The sequence below is a fragment of the Gopherus evgoodei genome, chromosome 13 (genome assembly GCF_007399415.2).
Source record: "Gopherus evgoodei ecotype Sinaloan lineage chromosome 13, rGopEvg1_v1.p, whole genome shotgun sequence".
Classification (NCBI taxonomy): domain Eukaryota; kingdom Metazoa; phylum Chordata; order Testudines; family Testudinidae; genus Gopherus; species Gopherus evgoodei.
Window position 1 is genome coordinate 16,481,390 of NC_044334.1, and position 21,608 is coordinate 16,502,997.

Sequence of the window (21,608 nt, forward strand, 5' to 3'; positions counted from 1 at the left end):
CAGCAGTTTCTTCACAGAAAGATTATTGTATATTAGCATTAAATAGTTTGAAATTTATAAATTATGGCTACTCAGTGGATTTTGCAAATCTCAAAGTTGTGTACAGTTGCTAATCTGTATGGCAGTTTGGAAAACAAAACTTGGAAATGTTGCCTTTTAGATATGAAAATATTCAGAAATTGTCAGTTGTAGAGTAGCTTTCTGTTCCATGTTGGGAAGAAGTTGTCCTGATCTAGTATTAAAAAGCACAAAAATGTTTTGGCTTCTTAATACAAATGCACGATTTTTTTGACAATTTCTTTAGTGCCTAGGATTAGTTTAAATTTTCTTGCTGGTGTCATATTAAGTTAAAGTGAAACGTTGCTTTGTGTTGGCTTTTGTAGTTATAGATGGCTTTTTAATTTTCCTTGAAGGTAGAAATATGCTAAACTAAAAAATACTGTTTCAGCAAATTACTGTATGAATACACATTAGAAAATAGGTGCATTTTGTTTTCCAATCTTAATTTGGATGGCATTTCCTTAATACATGATTTACATCACTGCCATCTTGTAACGACTTGGGTGACATTTTATAGGCCGCTGTGCATTTTAAGTCCTGACATTTTAAAAAGCCATGGTTCTTGTTTATGGCATATATACGTGCTGATGTGCTTTTGTTCTCTTCTTATGTAATATTTATATACAATTTACTGGTAATAACAGCTCTCACCCTTAACATCTATTTTGGAAAGTGTGGATATCTATCAAGCAGGTACTTTTACCTGGTGAATGAAGCACTATTAAGGTTTCCTGTAATCTTCTAGGTGTGTTGCCCCTGCTTTCTGTCTATTCTTTGCCCAGGTTTATATCAGTTGATTGAATTTATGATGACCTTCTCTATGTTATAATTAACCGAGTAGAAATTTGCAAGGGAGTTCAAAATCATGAGTTGCACAAAATACATGTTTTTTTTAATTAATTCTTAACAGTAATTAAACAAGTATTAGCAAATCAGGCAACTTGAAGTCTGCCTCTTCTGGATGAAAGGCATTATATGAATGTGTGAGGTATTACAATTTATAATCTGTGTGGTGTAGTATACATAGTTTGTGTCTGTTGTGACTTATTTTCAGTATATTGTACCTTTAAATAGAGAGATCTGGCTTCTTGCTACCATTTCGTATGTTCTTCAGCTGTAGCCTGCATCTGAGGCCACGCTACCCACACGTTTGGCTGTATTATAGGCCTTATGGTTGTTCTTCCTTGTTTTATTGATATTTTAATATAAATGCAACCATATACAGGAGATGGGGAACAAGCATGGACAAAGTAAGGAGTTGTAGGAGGAGATGAAGGCAGAGGTCTAGGCTGGGACAGAGCATTGAAGGTGACAAGAAGTTCTTAATGCATACATGTTTATTTGCCCATCCTTTCTGCAATTCGAGGCATTTTAATGTCCTCGTAGTTTCTTCTGTCTGAAAATATTTATTTGCATTAGTTGTCACAAGGATGGTTTAATTGTCTCTAATTTCTTTTTTTTTTTTTTAATACTGTAGATGTTTGTGGTTGAGAGAATGTAAAAAACCTAAGAATCTTGTAACGTGACTGTGGTAATTAGTTACGAGTGAGAGAGAACAAGCAATTAGAAAAGTCATTACACATTTTTCTCCACCTTTCTTATCTGAGTGCTGTAAGATATTTGATATTATTGCCGATTTTAAGTATAGCATTTTGATAATGAAGTACAGATTCTGTTTTATTAAGTGTCATATGCTCTGAGCTGCGGGGTGTGCGTGTGTGCGCGGGCACACACACATTAAAATGGACAGCAGCCAAGAATTGAAAAAGGACTCCAAGCTATAATGAACATCAACAAGCTCCAGGCTGGCAGTGATTTCTCCCCTCACATTACAGCAGTGTAAATGACAAGGAACTCCTCTGAAGTCACTGGTGTTACAGGTGTTCTGTAGGCACAACTAGCTACATTTTCAGTCTAGTGGATGGGAAGTGAGGAAATGCCTTTCCCAAAAGAAGCCATGTGCTGTTGCAGCCAGCATAATAGAATATGAGGGATCCCACAATAGGCCTCAGTATGGTTTGATTTTTAAACTGCCAGACTGGGAGTCCTGGCGACTGATGTCCTCTGTTTATCCACAGGATGGGTGCAGCACATGCAATGGCAATTTGGCCTTCCCTACACTTGATCTGTCCATATGTCTAATTCTGACCCATGATAGAGTAAACTCCCTATATTAATATTATTCTGTGAGATAGATGGGCCCAAAGAAAAATCTCTCAACTCTTTGGGTGTTATGCAGGGCACCCGTGTCTCTTGTCATCTTGAATCCATGCTTTTCTCTTACTTTAGACATTTCTTGCTTTTTCCACTTCCTCCTCTAGGGCTTGATCAAGTTCCCACTAAAGTGAATGCTATGTTAGGTTGGAGTGAATATTTTATCAGCTAAATTGTTATTCAGCAGAGGCTATGGACTGTAGAGTAAGCAGAGGAGAAATAACTAAATGATGGAGAACAGAACAGAGAGTAGTGTAAGTGAGATTGAACGCCAGTCAGACTTCTCTCAAAACTGATTCCAGGATCAGAGAGCTCAATTTCTCTGGGAGTGGAAATAACACAGAGACTTTTGAAAGAAGATTCTTGCAAAGGAGACAATTGGATTGCTGGACATCTTACGCAGCCAGGGAACTGAGATTATTTATTACTTTAGTTGCCAATATATGTCATTAAATTTTACCTTTGAATTATCAGAAACCTCCTCTTTTCTACTTATGTCCCATCTCCCAAAGATGGGATAGGAAGCAGGGAGCCAGCCAATAGCACAGCAATATCTACTTTGGATATCATTACTATTGCTATACTGGTGCCACATTACTTATTACTACACTAAAATATAATATATTGTTACTCTGAATCTAACACTATTAAGAGATGTAGTGTGTAAGTATTTCAGCAGTGAAGGACATTTGGATACTTGCTTTCCCTGTAAAACCTGTCTTTACCATACCTAATTATCAGATTCATAGGCCTACATTTATGCTTAAAGAAACCATAACAATTAACTTGACTTGTATTTAAAACAACATAAATTGTCTTCTTTTAAAAAAATGCAGAACATTGCAGACTGTATAAAAATTTGATGATGACTAGAAGTTTTTCTTTTTTAGATACTGATATGCTCCCCCCTTGCCATAGTATCTGAATGCCTCACAATCTTTAATGTATGTAGCGATTGAATACACCTACGAAATAGGGAAGTGCTATTATCTCTAGGTGTGTCTGCGCCACAATAAAACACCAGTGGCTGGCCTGTGTCAGCTGACTCAGGCTCATGGGGCTATAAAATTGCAGTGTGGACAGTTAGGCTCAGACTCTTGAGCATGAGTCAGCTGACATAAGCCAATTCTGGGTGTCTTATTGCAGTGTAGACATAGCCTCTCTGTGCCTCAGTTCCCTAAGTGATGCAGGCCGTGGTGGAGCTAGGATGGGAACCCTGTTCTCCCAAGGCCTAGGCTTGTGCCCAAACCACTATATCTTTCTTCCTGTTGACCCATCTAGCAACCAAAAAAAGGAAAAAGGCGAGGGAAGGGAAATAAGCAATCTGTTAACTCAGTTATTTGTGCTGCTATAGGTTACACTGAAGACAAACCATGACTTGGCTTCCTGTTTAAAAAATTGAGAGTAGACTGTAATAAACCAACTAATTCAATGGAAGGCATCATTTTAATTTTCTTTGATCTTTACTTGGTTACATCCAGCATTATAGGATTCAAGATTTTTCAGATGAAGATAACTTAGGCCATATCTACACTACAAAGTTATGTTGACCTAAGTTACTTTAGCATACAACCGCCACAGTTAGTACATCGTTGTGCATGCACATACTTGGCTCCTTGTGTTGGAGGTGTATGTGCTCACCAGGAGCACTTATATTGATGCAAAGTGCAGTGCACCATGGGTAGGTATTCCGCTGTGCAACTGGCCACTGGCCAGCGCAGGGACTTTTGGGAAGTTTTTGCAATGCCTGATGGGACCGAAACAAGTCAATCAGAGGTGACTGGGAGCATGAGGCCAACTTCCCATAATGCAGTGTTCTCCATCCCATAATTTCACCTGTATCCCATAATTTTTGCACCTTCTTTTCAAAATCCCAGAAACCTGCGTGTCCTCCTCAGTGTCCGTCATCTCTGACAGAAGCATAGAGCTATTCAGCTCTGTGCAATTATCATGAGCATTGCTAGCACAGGGCACATGATCCTGCAGGATTTACAGAGCCGCAAGAGGAGCCACAGGAACATGACAATACCTTGGAGGCTAGATTGCTGTGGGAAACAATTCAAGGTTGTTGGTGAGATTCACAGAGCAGCTGGAGGTGGTGGAGTGCTGGTTCTGGACCCAAGAAAACACTGACTGGTGGCATCGCATCGTAATAAGGTTTGGGATGATGAGCAGGAGCTGCAGAACTTTCGGATGCACAAGACCACATTCCTGAATGCGTGTGCTGAACTTGCCCCAGCCCTCCAGCGCAGGGCCACCAAAATGAGAGCTTCATTGACAGTTGAGAGTGAGTGACAATTGCAGTGTGGAAATTTGCGACACCAGATTGCTGCCAGTTAGTCAGGAATCAATTTGAAGTCAGGAAATCCACCACAGGGGTCGTTACCATTTAAGTGTGCAGAGCCATTAGTCACCTCCTGCTATGCAGAACTGTGACTCTCAGTCGTGTGCAGGACATACTGGGTGATTTTGCAGCAATCAGGTTCCCAAACTGCAGTTGGGTGATAGATGGCACACACATCCCTATTTTGGCATCAGATCACCTCGAGACAAGTACGTCAACAGAAAGGGTTACTTGTCTGTGGTAATGCAAGTGCTGATGCTTTACTGACATCACTGTGGGCTGGTCAGAGAAGTGCATGACCCATGCATCTTTAACAACTCAGGCTTGTTCAGAAAGCTGCAAGTAAGGACTTTCTTTTCCGATGGGTGGATTACCACTGGGAATGTTGAACTGCCAATAGTGATCCTGGGCAACTTAGCCTACCTCCTTCCTTCCATGGCTCAGGAAGTCATACACCAGCCACCCTTGACAGCACTGAGGAGCGCTTCAACTATAGGCTCAGCAGGTGCAGAAAGATAATTGAATATGCTTTGGTTGTTTGAAGGGTCACTGGCATGGTTTACTTATAAGGTTGGACCTTAGGGAGAAAAATATCCCAATTCTTATAGCTGTGTGCTGTGTCCTGCATAATATCTGTGAAGCAAAGGGGAAAAAGTTTCTGCAGAGGTGGAGCAGCAGTCTGCTGAATTTGAACAGCAAGATACAAGGGCTGTTAGAAGAGCTCAGTGAGGAGTTATGCTGTTCAGGGAGACTTTGAAAGACCATTTTAATAGTGAGCCAGCGTTGTGTGTGTTGCAGTAGTGTGCTGAACCTGGCCTTGCTCTTTTGTGATCCAATATGAATCTTCTGATTGCTGTATATGTAGAATATAACATTGTCAATGCGCCTATAAATATTGTTTGTGAATGATGATATGAGTTGTGTGACACAGTGCAGTAACAGGTTATCAGGTGCTGTCAGACCTGCTCAGCACCAGCCAGCATATGCTGTGAACTAATAAAGATGAATTTTGTTAAAAAAAATAGATTTTATTCTGTAACACAAACCAGGCAATTAAAAATAATAATTTAAAATGTAATAAAATGTATAAATATATAAATTAAGGGAACAGAACTTATGAAGGGGAAAGAACATTGATTTCAGGTATACCCACACCAACCGTGGCTTTCACAGGTCAGTGTATGTGAAGCTATAATTGTCTTTAATGTCCCCCCCAGATTCAGTAGTAGGAGTAGTGCACCGACCCCTGATGTCACGTGGTATGTTGAGAGGGGTATACGGAGGTCCCGATATTGAGTCCTTTATGGGCTGCAGATGGAGGCGAGCATGGGATTGTTTAACCTGCAAGTCCACCAGAGTCTACAGCATCTCTGCCCTCTGTTCTGCTGCATGTCCCTCTTCTTTTCCTGCTTCTTTCTCCTCTCCACCATATCCTTCTCCAGGCTGTCTGCAAGGGTGATCCTCCAGGCCCTGTGCTCATTCTTTGATGCAGCACTGGCTTGCAGGATCTCCTGAAACATGCCATCCTGAGTCCTCTTTTTCCTTCTCCTCATCTGGCTCAGGCATTGTGGGTGTGTGTGGAGGGGACCATGAAAGCTGTAATGGCTGCAGCTGCAGATACAACGCACAGAGGTACCATTGTCAGTGTATTAACAACAGAAATAAAAACTTAGGATGCTGAACTCACTCCCCTGGCTCCCCAAAAGTTGTAACCTACATGCTCACTTCTTGGGATTGATTGAGCACGGCACCAGTCACAGCGCCAGTGTGGTCCTCCAGGGGTTGGGGAAATGAGGAGGGAATAGTTCAGTTGCATGATTCTACTTGTACAGGGGAAGGTCACTGTTCTTCACAGATGGTGGTGATTTTAGCTGATACCTCAATCCTGAGGGTAAGAGACAGCGCATAGCTGCTGCTGGTATCCCAATGCCGCATAGCCTGTATGCTGCTAGCCTGTGTACTGCAGTGGTGCCTGCTGACATAATCACTGAGTGGCTTGGAAAAGCGTCCTACTGCAACAGAAGGAAGAAGGCAGCCATCCTTGGAAACCTTTGGCAGAGGATTGCAGAGTACATCCATGAATGTTTCATTGAGATCTCTACGGAGGATTCTTGGGACCTCCTGGTGCACATAAGGAAACTGCTCTGTATGGCCCCCACTGCCCAACTGTAGAGGGAAATGAAAAGCAGGTAGCAACTCTGCCTCTCTTGGTTGTTCCTCTACCTCTTCTATCACAAATAAAAATGAGTGCATCAAAAGACTTGTCCTCCTGCTTTGTGGGTGCCATCCCTGTAATTTCAAAGTAAACTGCATACTTACAAGAGGTCCTTCCTCTGCATCTGGCTCATCTGGGCTAGACTGATGGGATTGGCTGAACTGTGGGGGAGTCAAAAACAGGTCCTAGCTTGCTGCACAGCTGGATTTCATGGTCGTCTGTTCCCCATACTCCTCTTCTTTGTCCACCTCCTCCTCCTTGCTGTTCACAGTAGGAGACAGTGACTTGGGCTCCTTGAAAGTATCCATGGTGCTGTTGGGGATGGTACTTTAGTCTCCATTGAGGGCGGCATGCAGCTATTTGTAAAAGCAGCAGGTCTGTGTTTCGGCACCAGATCAGTTGTTGGCTTCCATGGCCTTCTGGTATATCTGCTGCAGCTCCTTTGCTTTCATGCAGCTCTGCTGCCGGTTCCTGTCATAGCTTTTCTCCTTCAACCCCCAAGCAATCTGCTCTTAGATGTCCACCTTTCTACGGCTGGTTCAGAGCTGTGCCTACACAGCCTCTTCTCTCCACAGGCCCAGGAGATCCAGTATCTGGCAGGAGCACATCTGGAGCATATAACCCGCACGGTCAGCTGGGTGGCTATAAACAACAATGGAGAGCTGCTAGGTGTGCTCGCCAAGCTGGGAAATCAGGAAAAGGATTTTCAAAAGTTCACAGAGCCATAAGTAGGGTCTACCTGATCTCAGAGCAGTTGGTGTATAGCATTGTGGGACAGCTGCTGGAGCCCAATAATGGTCAACATAAGTAACCAGTGTCAACACTTGCACTGTTGACCAAACTACATTCACTCTGACTCTACGCTGCTGGAGAAGATGGTTTTATTAAATCGGCATAGCTGCTTTGCATCGACCTAACTGTGTAGTGTAGACCAGGCCTTAATTGACTTACCTACCTTCCCTCCCTTCAGATTGCAGCCAGGGTGTAAAGCTAAGGAGGTGGCTATAGAATGGAACTATAAGGAGCATATGTGTGTATCTGATATTGAGGACAGGCTGTAGAATGTGAGAAATCAAGGAAGGGTGGTCTGGGGAGTTGTCTAGTCTGAGTGCACTTGGCTGAAGAAGCAGGGAAGGAGAATGGAGATGCAGTTCTCAAGGAGGCTTGCTGTGAGTTACTTGTTTACATCTGAAATTCCTGGGCATTGTCTAGTTATAAAATAAATACTACTTAAGTTCAAACAAAAGGAGAGAGGTTAAAGCTTGTCTAAAATCAACATTCAAAGCCCAGCCCTTTCCCCATTGAGAAGAATGAGTTTCTTTCTGTTGGGGGCCACGTGATGTTACTGCCCTACAAATGAATAATTACTGTACAACGTTTAATCAGAAAGCACTGAGACCCTCCACTCCATCCTTTTTTGGGATTCTTTCTTCCACCTGTGTGTAAATTGAGTAGCTGAAGAACTGATGCACTATTGGAGTAGCTGCTTGCCTCCATACTGGTTCTAGATTAGCTTTCTTAGAATTGGGATACTGAACCAAGGTAAATTTTTCCTGAAATTAAAATGATACATGGCCTTTTTGATCTGTGTCTGAGTTTTGCACAAACTAGAATTTCCAAACAATATAGTCAGATATTAATGTTTTCAGTTCAGATAGGAAGAAAAGAATCTTTCATTACAGTGCAATGGAGTCATAGTCACGTCCTTTACAGGACAGCAGGAATGTTTAACCACAGCCATGAAAAACACTGTTAGGCTTGTACTGTCTATAAAAGATATTTTCAAAGCTGCTGATATTGATACATGGTTTTTAAGTGGGCTGTTTTCTCCGAGGTGGGAACAACTCATCTAATGGAGTAGAAAAACCAAGTTAGAACGCTCATGTTTTGAGGAGGTTGGTGTTTGTTTCCCACCATTGTGAAACCTACATTTTCACGTTCCCAAGTCAATGAATCTCAGAGATCCTCCAGAAGAAAGGGATATCTATCTTCTTGGAGGCTCCTAGCCAATATCCTGCCACCTGGCTCCATTAGGCACTTGACAGTCTGGTTCCTGCAGGAATCATTGTGCCAGGTGCTCCTGAAATCTTCTGATGTTTCCACCCCAGGATAGGGGACAACAGCCTACATCACAACAGACTTATTCTACAGCAATTTATCGTATGTTGTAAGAGAACTGAATGGAGCTTGACTACCTACTTCCCCAAGTATATCCCTTCTACTGAGCTTAGACTCCATGGAGTCCAGGGTTGGGGGAAACTGACTTTTGAGGCAACATTCCCTCCTGTGCCTCCCCTGTGCTTCCTGCCCTCCCCTGTAATTCAGAAGCACCATTTCACATTTGTGCACAAAAGCAGGGAGAATCAAGGAGGCTGAAAATTGAAAGGTTTTTACTACATAAATTTCATTCATTATGTAAACATAGTTGTTCCCTCTCCTGGCATAGAATAATAAATCTTTCTTTTTCTGACAGATACAGTTATCATCAGATATTCCCTGGCCTTAATACCAAGGGAGAACTTTTCTTTTAAAGCAACTACAAGAAGGGGACAATACAAAAGGTATTTCATTTCTGCATTTGATTAAACTGTGTTCCTCTTGTATAATTTTCTGCTTTTATACCATTTAAGGCTTTTAATTCATGATGACCTTTTTTAGTTTTAAGTTTAATTCTCTTTTTGTTTCTTTTTAAAATTCATTAGTTCTTACACAATTAAAGACCCTAAATCTGTTACCAGGGCAGCCCTGTAAAAGTGGATGAGAGGAGGAAGGGGAGGTTCTAGTGAAGGTGAGAATCCAAGATCTGTGAGACAAACAAAATAGACTATAATTTCAATTTTTGGTGCAGAAGCTCTGTAGTAACTGAGCCAGGGGAGATGATGAAATTTAAGCCCTAGGCAAGAACATTCCTTACCAGCTTGTTCTTCCTTGATTCCACCCTGGCTGGTTTCCTGAAGTGCCCATCTCTTCTCATTCCCAGTTTCCTACCTCTCTCCTCTGAAACTTCCCCATTTATCTTCCATTCACCCTTGCTAGGGTGGTAATATGTCCTCTGCCTGTGTGACCTCCTCCTGCAGCCATGCTTCCAGGGGTGTGAAGTACAGCGTCCCTTAGGCAAGATGGTCTTTTCTTGTGCCCTTCAGAGAGATGTCTACCCTGTGCCTAAACCTGGCCCTGGTGAAGTCATCTAAAACTAGGGTAACAGAGCTCCAAACTGTTGCTGAGTCAATCCCAAAATGATAGTTTTGAAATCAGGATCCTACTCTGATTAGTGTGAGAGTTGAAACAAGTAGAAAAGAAATCAAAAGCCACACTCTTTGTTCAGCAGACTAATTAGAGTAGTAGCACTAACATTCTCAGCTACTGTGATTTCAGCTTCCTGTATGTTGTTAATCTCAGTGTTTGTGCTTCAAAAATTCGATTATTCAGCAACAACAGTACATCAAATATTAAAGTAGTTTCTGTTTGTTTTCCTGAAATATTATTCCATTCTATGTACTGTTTTCCTTGTCTCTGTCTAGGTGAATTAAAGCCTTAACCAAACATTCTTCTAAAAATAATTTGACTCTGAAATAGCTCTCTCAGTTCTCTAAGTTACCGAGTTTCATATCACATTTCTGATTTTATTTCTTCCCCTTCGCATTTGATTATTATTTTTGCTAACCATTATCTTTGGTTTATGTGTCAAAGCTAGAGATGTATGTAATTCATTTTAAAGTTCTCAAATTCTTTGTAGGAAGGGTTCTGAGGAGTTTATTTTGCACTTAGTGCTTGGATTTTCTTTGCCACTTATCTCTATTACTTATGTAGACTTAATAAAAATGAGTTAAAATATATGTTTATTAAAGCTAAAAACCTGTTTAAACAGCCTAGGTTTTTGGTGTAATAGTGGAGAGAATTTATTATTAAACATTTGAAGTGGCTAGACAGTAAAAGCAAAATGTAAAACTTTTCCCACTCCTCAGCATAAGCGTCAACAGAATAGTTATTAAAAAGGGATGGTTAAATCAAAAGCTAGTTTCTTCAAGCAGATCTTAGGTAGTCACCCAGAAGCTAAATATCTCTACTTCTAAACAGCTGCAGTTAGGCATTAGTGAAATATTAGGCTGGAAGGAAGACAACCCACTGATGGGGAGCTTCAGCTGTGAAAAGCATTGGGAGATCAAAGGACCTCGAGATTAAGATACACAAATAATGGAGCTATGGAAGGAAAGAGGGCACTGTATGGCTACATTAGCCTGGAAGGAAATAATTGAGCTTTCCAAAAGGTCAAGTGGAGCTAGGCTCTAATCCAACCCGCCTCTGAAAATTTGGAGTGGTTTGGACTGGGATCTGAACTCTGTGGCTCAGGCCAATGTTTAATTATAATTGATCCCCACTTTGGTCCATGCTCCCAATTTATTAGTGACAGGAGCTTCTATAAACATAGCACTTACAACCATTAAACTAAAGCCTGGTCTACTCTGGGGAGGTGGGGGGGGGGGATTGATCTAAGTTATGCAACTTCAGCTATGCAAATAACGTAGCTTAAATTGTTGTACTTAGATCTACTCACCGCAGTGAGTCTGTCTTCACTGTGGTGAGTCAACTGCTGACGCTCTCCTGTCGACTCTGCCTGTGCCTCTCGCTCCGGTGGATTACTGGAGTCGATGGGAGAGCACTCGGCAGTCGATTTATCGCGTTTAGTCTAGATGCAGTAAATCGACCCCACTGGACCGATTGTTGCCTGCCAATCCAGCAGGTAATAGGGTCACTGCAGTGATCACATATTCTTATCCCACCACCTAAATACTTGAGTAATTTAGAGGACTAGGGGAAAGATGGGGAAACTGAGGCACACACAGATTATTCAGAGAAAACATAAGAACATTGCCACTTCGTCCCAGAAGTGAATTGTAACTGTTGGGTGCTCAGCACCACAGGAGAGAGAACCTACACATTTCAACTTGAAAATACTGAGCCACCCAAAGCTAAAAGAAAATGTAGGTCTAAGACTATGGGAATTCTCCAGGAACAATTTCCCCACATTGCATGTATTGCATATCCCAAACAGGAATGTGGCAAACACATCCACCATGATCACACACTGTGCACAGGGCTGTCCTGTGCATTTAGGGAAGGTTGTTGTGGTGATTCTTTAAAATATATCCCAATTTTAACTGACTAATTGTATGTAAGTATGGGAGGGATTAGGATTGTATGCCTAGAGTACAAACATGTAGCCAGAAATAAACCTGGCAAATTTGTGTATGTATTTATAAACGTATGTTTATACACGTTTATATCTATATTACATACAAAAAATGACATTAAAAGAACAATTAGGTTGCAAAGTCACGCATCCAAACATTACAAAATGCCAGAGTTCAGGCTGCCCATACAACCTTGTGGTTATGAGACTATGAGAGTCTTTAGTTACCTACCCTCCCTCCCCCTTCTTGTCTTTGCTGCCTGGGTGCCAGCAGCGGGAGCATTGAGAATGCAGAAGAGACAGTCTTTTGTCTCTCACTTTCTGTTTAGCACCTCAATGGTGCCTGATAGCCAGGAGGAACAATTGCAGGGAAAGGTCCTGCTCAGCCCCTGCAGCCCTGGCATGGGAGCATGCCCAGTAAAAGTGAAATACTGGGAGAACGTAGCTCCAACTAGTCTCTACTGAGCATGAGTGAACTGAGATTTTCAGAGGCTCATAATTTGGCTAAATTTGGGCAGGTGTGCCCAGACAGAAAAAAAGATACATCCTTGACCCTAGGGCTACCTCCTCCAAATTTGAAGTCCCTGTTCCAAAGTATGGAGGCACCAGAGCTTCTAACAAATGGCTGTAGGAGTTTAGCATGGGCAAAACAACTTATTTCCCTCTAACCTCAATCTGAGAAATTCCTGGACTACGGTAGCTGAAATTATTCAAACAAAAAAATTCAGCCTGAGGTGAGGGTTGCCAACTTTTTAATTGCTGAAAACTAGAAGGCCCTGCCCCACCTCCGTATTCACCAGGTATAACAGGAGTACCAAAATGCATGGTTCGTTCAGCACACTAAATCATCATCGGAAGGACCATTTTCTTCATGGCAACATGACCAGCAATTACATTATTATGTATTATACAACGGCAAGTGGGGCTTAAGACATTTATAAAACGTTATTTATAAAAAGAGTAAGGCTATTTCCCACAGTACTACAAATTCAATTCTACATATTTCTAGTGATGTTCTCTATAAGGATAGCTGTTTTTAAATTGAGTTAAAAATCAGATGGATTAATAAAATGCAGTTGGGCATTGTCTGAAAAGTCAAACTTGCGTTAAATATTCCTGATCCAATTAGTGAGAGAAATGGATTGTGGGTTTTTTTTTTTGGATTTTTTACATCCTCAATTGCATCTTCAAAGCATGTTGCACTCTTCTGCATAATAGACTCATAGACTCTAGGACTGGAAGGGACCTCGAGAGGTCATCGAGTCCAGTCCCCTGCCCTCATGGCAGGACCAAATACTGTCTAGACCATCCCTAATAGACATTTATCTAACCTACTCTTAAATATCTCGAGATGGAGATTCCACAACTTCCCTAGGCAATCTATTCCAGTGTTTAACTACCCTGACAGTTAGGAACTTTTTCCTAATGTCCAACCTAAAGCTCCCTTGCTGCAGTTTAAGCCCATTGCTTCTTGTTCTATCATTTGAGGCTAAGGTGAACAAGTTTTCTCCCTCCTCCTGATGACACCCTTTTAGATACCTGAAAACTACTATCATGTCCCCTCTCAGTCTTCTCTTTTCCAAACTAAACAAACCCAGTTGTTTCAGCCTTCCTTCATAGGTCATGTTCTCAAGACCTTTCATCATTCTCGTTGCTCTTCTCTGGACCCTCTCCAATTTCTCCACATCTTTCTTGAAATGCAGTGCCCAGAACTGGACACAATACTCCAGTTGAGGCCTAACCAGCGCAGAGTAAAGTGGAAGAATTACTTCTCGTGTCTTGTTTACAACACACCTGTTAATGCATCCCAGAATCACATTTGCTTTTTTTGCAACAGTATCACACTGTTGACTCATATTAAGCTTGTGGTCCACTATGACCCCTAGATCTCTTTCTGCCATACTCCTTCCTAGACAGTCTCTTCCCATTCTGTATGTGTGAAACTGATTGTTCCTTCCTAAGTGGAGCACTTTGCATTTATCTTTATTGAACTTCATCCTGTTTACCTCAGACCATTTCTCCAATTTGTCCGGATCATTTTGAATTTTGACCCTGTCCTCCAAAGCAGTTGCAATCCCTCCCAGTTTGGTATCGTCTGCAAACTTAATAAGCGTACTTTCTATGCCAACATCTAAATCGTTGATGAAGATATTGAACAGAGGCGGTCCCAAAACAGACCCCTGCGGAACCCCACTTGTTATACCTTTCCAGCAGGATTGGGAGCCATTAATAACTACTCTCTGAGTACGGTTATCCAGCCAGTTATGCGCCCACCTTATAGTAGCCCCATCTAAATTGTACTTTCCTAGTTTATCTATAAGAATATCATGCGAGACCGTATCAAATGCCTTACTAAAGTCTAGGTATATCACATCCACCGCTTCTCCCTTATCCACAAGGCTCGTTATCCTATCAAAGAATGCTATCAGATTAGTTTGACATGATTTGTTCTTTACAAATCCATGCTGGCTATTCCCTATCACCTTACCACCTTCCAAGTGTTTGCAGATGATTTCTTTAATTACTTGCTCCATTATCTTCCCTGGCACAGAAGTTAAACTAACTGGTCTGTAGTTTCCTGGGTTGTTTTTATTTCCGTTTTTATAGATGGGCACTATATTTGCCCTTTTCCAGTCTTCTGGAATCTCCCCCGTCTCCCATGATTTCCCAAAGATAATAGCTAGAGGCTCAGATACCTCCTCTATTAACTCCTTGAGTATTCTAGGATGCATTTCATCAGGTCCTGGTGACTTGCAGGCATCTAACTTTTCTAAGTGATTTTTTACTTGCTCTTTTTTTATTTTATCTTCTAAACCTACCCTCTTCCCGTAAGCATTCACTATATTAGACATTCCTTCAGACTTCTCAGTGAAGACCGAAACAAAGAAGTCATTAAGCATCTCTGCCATTTCCAAGTCTCCCGTTACTGTTTGTCCCTCCTCACTGAGCAGTGGGCCTATCCTGTCCTTGGACTTCCTCTTGCTTCTAATGTATTGATAAAAAGTTTTCTTGTTTCCCTTTATTCCCATAGCTAGTTTGAGCTCATTTTGTGCCTTTGCCTTTCTAATCTTGCCTCTGCATTCCTGTGTTATTTGCCTATATTTGTCCTTTGTAATCTGACCTAGTTTCCATTTTTTATATGACGCCTTTTTCTTTTGTAGGTCACGCAAGATCTCGTGGTTAAGCCAAGGTGGTCTTTTGCCACATTTTCTATCTTTCCTAACCATCGGAATAGTTGCTTTTGGGCCCTTAATAGCGTCTCTTTGAAAAACTGCCAACTCTCCTCAGTTGTTTTTCCCCTCAGTCTTGATTCCCATGGGACCTTACCTATCAGCTCTCTGAGCTTACCAAAATCCGCCTTCCTGAAATCCATTGTCTCTATTTTGCTGTACTCCCTTCTACCCTTCCTTAGAATTGCAAACTCTATGATTTCATGATCACTTTCACCCAAGCTTCCTTCTACTTTCAAATTCTCAACGAGTTCCTCCCTATTTGTTAAAATCAAGTCTAGAACAGCTTCCCCCCAGTAGCTTTTTCAACTTTTTGAAATAAAAAGTTGTCTGCAATGCAGTCCAGGAACTTATTGGATAGTCTGTGCCCCCCGGTGTTATTTTCCAAACATATATCTGGATAGTTGAAGTCCCCTATCACTACCAAATCTTGGGCTTTGGATGATTTTGTTAGTTGTTTGAAAAAAGCCTCATCCACCTCTTCCACCTGATTAGGTGGCCTGTAGTAGACTCCCAGCACGACATCACCCGTGTTTTTTACCCCTTTTAGCCTAACCCAGAGACTCTCAACACTTCCATCTCCTATGTCCATCTCCACCTCAGTTCAAGTGTGTACATTTTTAATATATAAGGCAACACCTCCTCCCTTTTTCCCCCGTCCATCCTTTCTGAGCAAACTATACCCATCCACACCAACATTCCAGTCATGTGTATTATCCCACCAAGTTTCAGTAATGCCAACAATGTCATAGTCTATTTATTTATTAGCACTTCCAGTTAATAATGTGGGGATCTGGCCATGTTGGAGATAAGTGACAATTTTACCCTGTTCATTCTGGTGGAGTGGCAAGAATCTGTACGTCTCTGGGAGCCCAGTGGAGGGGATATCTAAAGGCTATGAACCTTCATGGTTTGGGGCATGAGCAAACCTCTAACTGTTGACTCTACTTGGGAACACCATAAGTGCACTGGGATTTTTTTTCTTTGCACCTTCCTCTAAGAGCACAGCAGGATGGAGCGGGTGTGTGTCAGTCCTCAGAGTGAGGGGTGGGGCTGGGAAATCAGGGCACAACGGTGGGGCGGGGGGGCAGACAGGTGGTGGCAGCCCAGTTCCTACCTTTCCACCAGAGACGCTGGACTAGGTCCAGGAGTCAGCCAGCTCTCTCTGTCAGCAGCTGAGCAGCACCTCCAGCGCTGCTGCTCTTCCCACCATCTTTGCGGTGAGACTGATTGCAGTAACTCTGGTAACCGGACACCGCCAGGTCCCCTTTTTTATTAGATTTTGTGGTTGAAAACTTGACACCTGGCAACCCTATCCTGAGGCAGACACTTGGCATGGAAAACTTCAGTCCAAATGCATACAGTTTGGCAAAGCTAGAAGCTCTTAAAAAGGGGTCTTAAAATGAAAGTGTCAGGCAGTTTTAACTACTGGAATCATTACCTGCACTGCCTATAATAAAAATTGTTTCTGGCTAAGTGTCTTGAGTGTAATGTTTTGCAATAAGCATTGGAGCATACCTATGTTTCACTCAAGTACCAGACACATCCTGCATTAGTAAAGGATTTGTGGAAGTTCAGGGCATTTTTTCGAGCCTATACTGATCTGTGAGATCACTGTGGCTCTTTGACTTGCCAGATTGTACAAACAAGGCATAACGTTATTCTCTGAAGGCTAAATTCTGCTTTTGGTGCAACACTCAAGTCAGTGCATCAGTATGTAGAGCAGACTGTGGCCCTGTGCTTGGAAGATCACGTGCTAAGTCTCTGCTTCCAGGAGCCACCAATGTCTTGTTTCCCAGAGCAGAGAAGTTACTTGGCAGGATTCATGACACTGTTTCTGCTCCTCTGACAGGCAGCTAGACTCTGGACCAGGATGTTGTCATTGTCTGTAACAAAAGTCTACTCTGTTGGCAGTGTTAACAAGACATTTATGTGCCAGAATCCATCATATAAAATGATGAGTCTCTGAGTGTTATTAAAATGTATCTGTTTTTCCTGCTTTTGAATGCTTGTGCATGAACAGGCTGATTATTTGAGTTGTCTAGTGAGCTGAGTACATTTGCTTCTTGCACATATTATTCATTAGTTCTCAAATATATATTTGCCTTGTGAAACAAAAAAGCTGCAGTGTTGTCCAGGGAGAACTAGATTGTACTTTACATTTACATGGCTAAATTGAGATGTGTGGTAAACAGGTGGATCTGTATTGACTGCTTTCTCCAACTCTGAATTTGGCCTAAAAGATTATGGAAGACAAGTAAAGCACTGATCTGTATGTGTCTACCCAAGCTGGAAAGTATACCTCCAGCTCCAGTATAGATGTGTCCCTTAGAATGGGACAGACAGTTCCTGGAGAGAATAAGAGCTATTGGGTCTCCTGTTTTCACCCTAACTTTATGTTGATGTAACTGACTTCAGTGGCATTTGCCTGGTTTAAAATAACATGAGATCTCAATTTGTTCCTATTTCTCAGTGAGAGAGAAGCTGCCATAAGGGAGAGTATCACTGCAGGAGTGGTTGGTAAGCAGTTAAGGTTGGCTCGATTTTGTAGCTTCAGGAATTCTAAGCATGAACATTGACTTTTGTTCTGTCAGAGGTATTATTTGTACCTGTTTTTTCAGACCCCCTGAAGAGGTGGCGAAGAAGCCACACATTCCATAGGAAGGTGGGGGAGAGATTTAAAAAACAAGATACGCATTCAGAGAAACAGAAAAAGGGATATATTTTTTCCTCTGTGCAAAAAGAGCCATTAGAAAAACATGTTCTGAACTCTGCAGGACAACAATTTTTCTGGCAATACAAATTGGTTCATGGGGGAGAAACACCATGGCAGATATTTATTTGATTCAGACTTGTAAAAAAAAAAATCTTTTCTGCTTTGATACATTTATTTGCACTACTTTCATAAGCATTAGTGGGAGTTGCCCTTATAAATTCACTGAGAACAGAGCATTAGAACTACAAGACATTTGTTGTTAGTCAAGAATGTATGTACACAGTTTTATTGGAACTAGACTTTCTTCCACTGTAATCTACAGATCGCGAAGAGCCCTGAACTTCTGGAACATAAAAGAAAGCAAATATCTCAATAGCCTCAAATCAAATTAGGTCTGTGTTTATCTACATGTAGAACACCTGAACCAGTCTGCCTCCCTTGAATGCAAATAATTTTATGGATAAACAAAGCTAGACTGTGTTCTTTGGATCTGAGATTAAATAGCTTTGTGTTTCTATCTACATGGTACTATTTATAGAATCAATTAACTCCTCATCGTTGGGATAAGTCGTTTGACACATCTGTTGCTGAGCTCAGACACACACTCCTCTGCAGGGTCACAGTTTGATTTCTTCCTCTCCCCTCAAAATAACCACTTTTTAATAGTATCTATTAGCTTAAAAACCTGCCTGTTGACTTTATTATTGCACTATTTGTATTCTGTGAAGCTGGCCTAGGTAGCTGAATGGCTTCCTTTATCCCTGCCACTGGACATATTTTTTTTCTTTGCCATTATAATCACCTTTTCTATGAAAGGGTGAGCACGCAGGCTTTCCATAGCCTGCTGCAATGTTTTCGTTGCTATACTTTGCTGCAGAAAGGGTATCCTTTGCCTGTGACTGTTGAGATCACTCCCTACTTGCCTACTCTCTGGATCTTGAATTTTTCAAAATAGTGATTAACTATAGATGGTTGGAGTCTAGCAATTCACCACTTATAGTCAGCCCCAGACCGTGGTGACAGAAATATTAGTATAGCATTTCTCCTTGGAATTGTGGTTCCTCTAATACAACCAAGTCTTAAAGCCAAGACAAATGGGAGACACTAGTTTAAGTTTTTAATTTATACAGTCTTATGATTTTTATCAGAATATTTCTCTGTAAATATAACCACACCTTACTCAAGTTATAAAGAGCAGTTTGACCACAAGCACACAATATTAATGACTCCATGGTATCAATAGTCCTTAAAGTGCATGAGTCTTGACGGATACATGTGAAAGAAATGCAATGTGAACTAAAGGCTATGTTAGTTAAGAGCCTGATCCTGTTATCTTTTCTCATGTGAGTAGCACTTGCTCCAGGAGTAAACCTGATGATTTTGCTAGGACTGTTTGCATGAGTAAAGGTTGCAGAACCAGGGCACATTCTATCAGAGAGGACCATCTGTGCAGATGGCATATTTTAATTTAATATAACATTTTCCAGAATTAATGTTCCCTGCATTGCTTTTATTGTATATAATTATTTTAAGGAGAATGTTCTGGTGAAACAGTAGAACAGTAGTTTATTCAGTTTGTCTCTGTTTGATGCGTCTACCATTTTGAGGCATTACAGAAGATAACGCATGTGGAGCCTTGCACTTCCACGCAAAAAACCAAAGCACCATCTTCTGGCTGATCATTGGACCACAGACAACTACAGGTGCTGCTGACTCCCTTGACTCTGTCGGTATGGATTACCACTACGGTATCAAAGGAATTCCATTTCTCTTAGAAACACTGGAATTCCCGCTACTCGGTACCAGCATCGTGGTACTGACCACATCTTGGTCTCCTGAAATCCACATGGTACCGAGATGCTCACCATTGGACCCCTTATTTGCTCCACCTCTATCAAACGAAGAAGAAGAGGGCAATGATGATAACATATCTTCTCTCTGTGCAAAGCTCCCTAGGGGAATGTCAAGGGACCAATCACCTAGAAACATTTGCAGAGCCACAATATTGACATGACAGGCAAGACCCACCCACTTATATGGACATCCTTGAGTACCATCCCAATGACCGTATTGGGACCCTGGGTAGCCTATAGACACTAGTTCTCACTGCAACCATGCCTCAGTGGATCACAACTGAGGATGCTAAATTCAGGATGAACTGCTGAGAAATAGGGCAGATACACACCAAGACTCATGGCTAATCCCCCATAGGATATACCATGGGATATATCCCCACAGGATACCCCATATGATATACCAAACCAGCAACAAAATAAAAGTAAACTTATTTTTCACCACACTGGCTAACAAGGAGTCACAAAAGAAGTTTCCTTGGGCATTCCAGTTCTTATATCACCACCAAAAACACTGGTTTCAGAGATGAGTGGTTCCTTACAACTGCTCTCATCAAATGAAAGGTTCTTCTGATCCCAAAAGACCTGCCACACACACAGGTCAATATATATCTTAGATCTTCCCCAAAAATCACAATGATGCCAATCCTTTAGTATCTAAAATCTAAAGGTTTATTCATAAAAAGAACAAAAAAAAAGGTGAGTTAATATTGGTTAAAGGAATCAATTACATACAGAAATGGCAAAGTTCTTGGTTCAGGCTTGTAGCAGTGATGGAATAAACTGCTGGCTTAAGTCAAGTCTCTGGAATACATCCACAACTTGGATGGGTCTTTCAGTCCTTTGTTCAGGGCTTCAGTTTGTAGCAAAGTTCCTCCAGAGGTAAGAAGCAGGATTGAAGACAAAATGGAGGTGTTTCCAGGGACTTTTATAGCTTTTGCCCGTGTGGAGGGCATCCCATTGTTCTTACTGTGGAAAATTACAGCAACAAGATGGAGTTTGGAGTCTCGTGGGCAAGTCACATGTTCATGCCCAATTTTGCTTAGTTATTTCAAGAAGCCATTACCTACATTCCAGTTAGCACGTTTACATGACAGTCCACTCTGATAGGCGTCTCCCATGGTCCATTGTCAACCAAGTGTTTCTTGATGAGCCACTTAATTTGAATAGTCCCTCCAAGATGTGCTGTCTAGCTACCTTGTGGGTGGTACCCCAGGAGCCAACATTTTAAATCCAAGTACAGAGCCAATATTTATAACTTAAAATACAAAAATGATACATGCATACAGATAGCATAATCATAGCCAGCAAATCGTAACCTTTTCGTAGACACCTCACTTGACAACCTTTGTACAAGATTTGCTGCAAATATATATGAGTGGTTGCAACAATGCTCTATATGGTCATATTGTAATCAGATAATGTCACACCCACCCACTTGTATGGACACCCTTGAGTTCGACCTCAGTGACCGTATTGGGACCCCTGGGCAGCCTATAGACACTAGTTCTCTAGGACCTTGAGTGTTTCACATAGGGATAAAGGAAAACGATCTCCCTCAGCTTCCCTTTCTAGACCCTGATCCCCAAGAGGAGGCTTTTGAGGAACAGGAAGCAAGACTGGATAAATAAATTACTCCAGCAACAAACTTTTCATCATCCCTCCAGATTGAAACTGTTATGCCTCCTCCACCAACTAAGGCAGAGGACTTCAAACAATTTCAAGACCTCACCAAGAGAGTGATATCCCTTGAAGAAGTAAAGAAGTCGCAACACAAGCTGCTAG

At 41.6% G+C, this 21,608-nt stretch overlaps 1 protein-coding gene across 13 annotated transcripts in view; it reads left to right on the forward strand.

The window, feature by feature from the left end:
• ARVCF (ARVCF delta catenin family member) overlaps window positions 1-21,608 on the forward strand; it is a 466,295-nt gene that overhangs the window by 179,533 nt on the left and 265,154 nt on the right. For 11 of the 13 annotated variants that reach the window (XM_030583068.1, XM_030583067.1, XM_030583069.1 and 8 more), the window contains exons 5-6: window positions 8,668-8,728; window positions 9,307-9,394. The gene's annotated coding sequence lies outside the window, so the exon portion shown is untranslated. The remainder of the gene's footprint in view (window positions 1-8,667; window positions 8,729-9,306; window positions 9,395-21,608) is intronic. The other 2 variants (XM_030583063.1, XM_030583070.1) reach the window with 1 other exon arrangement.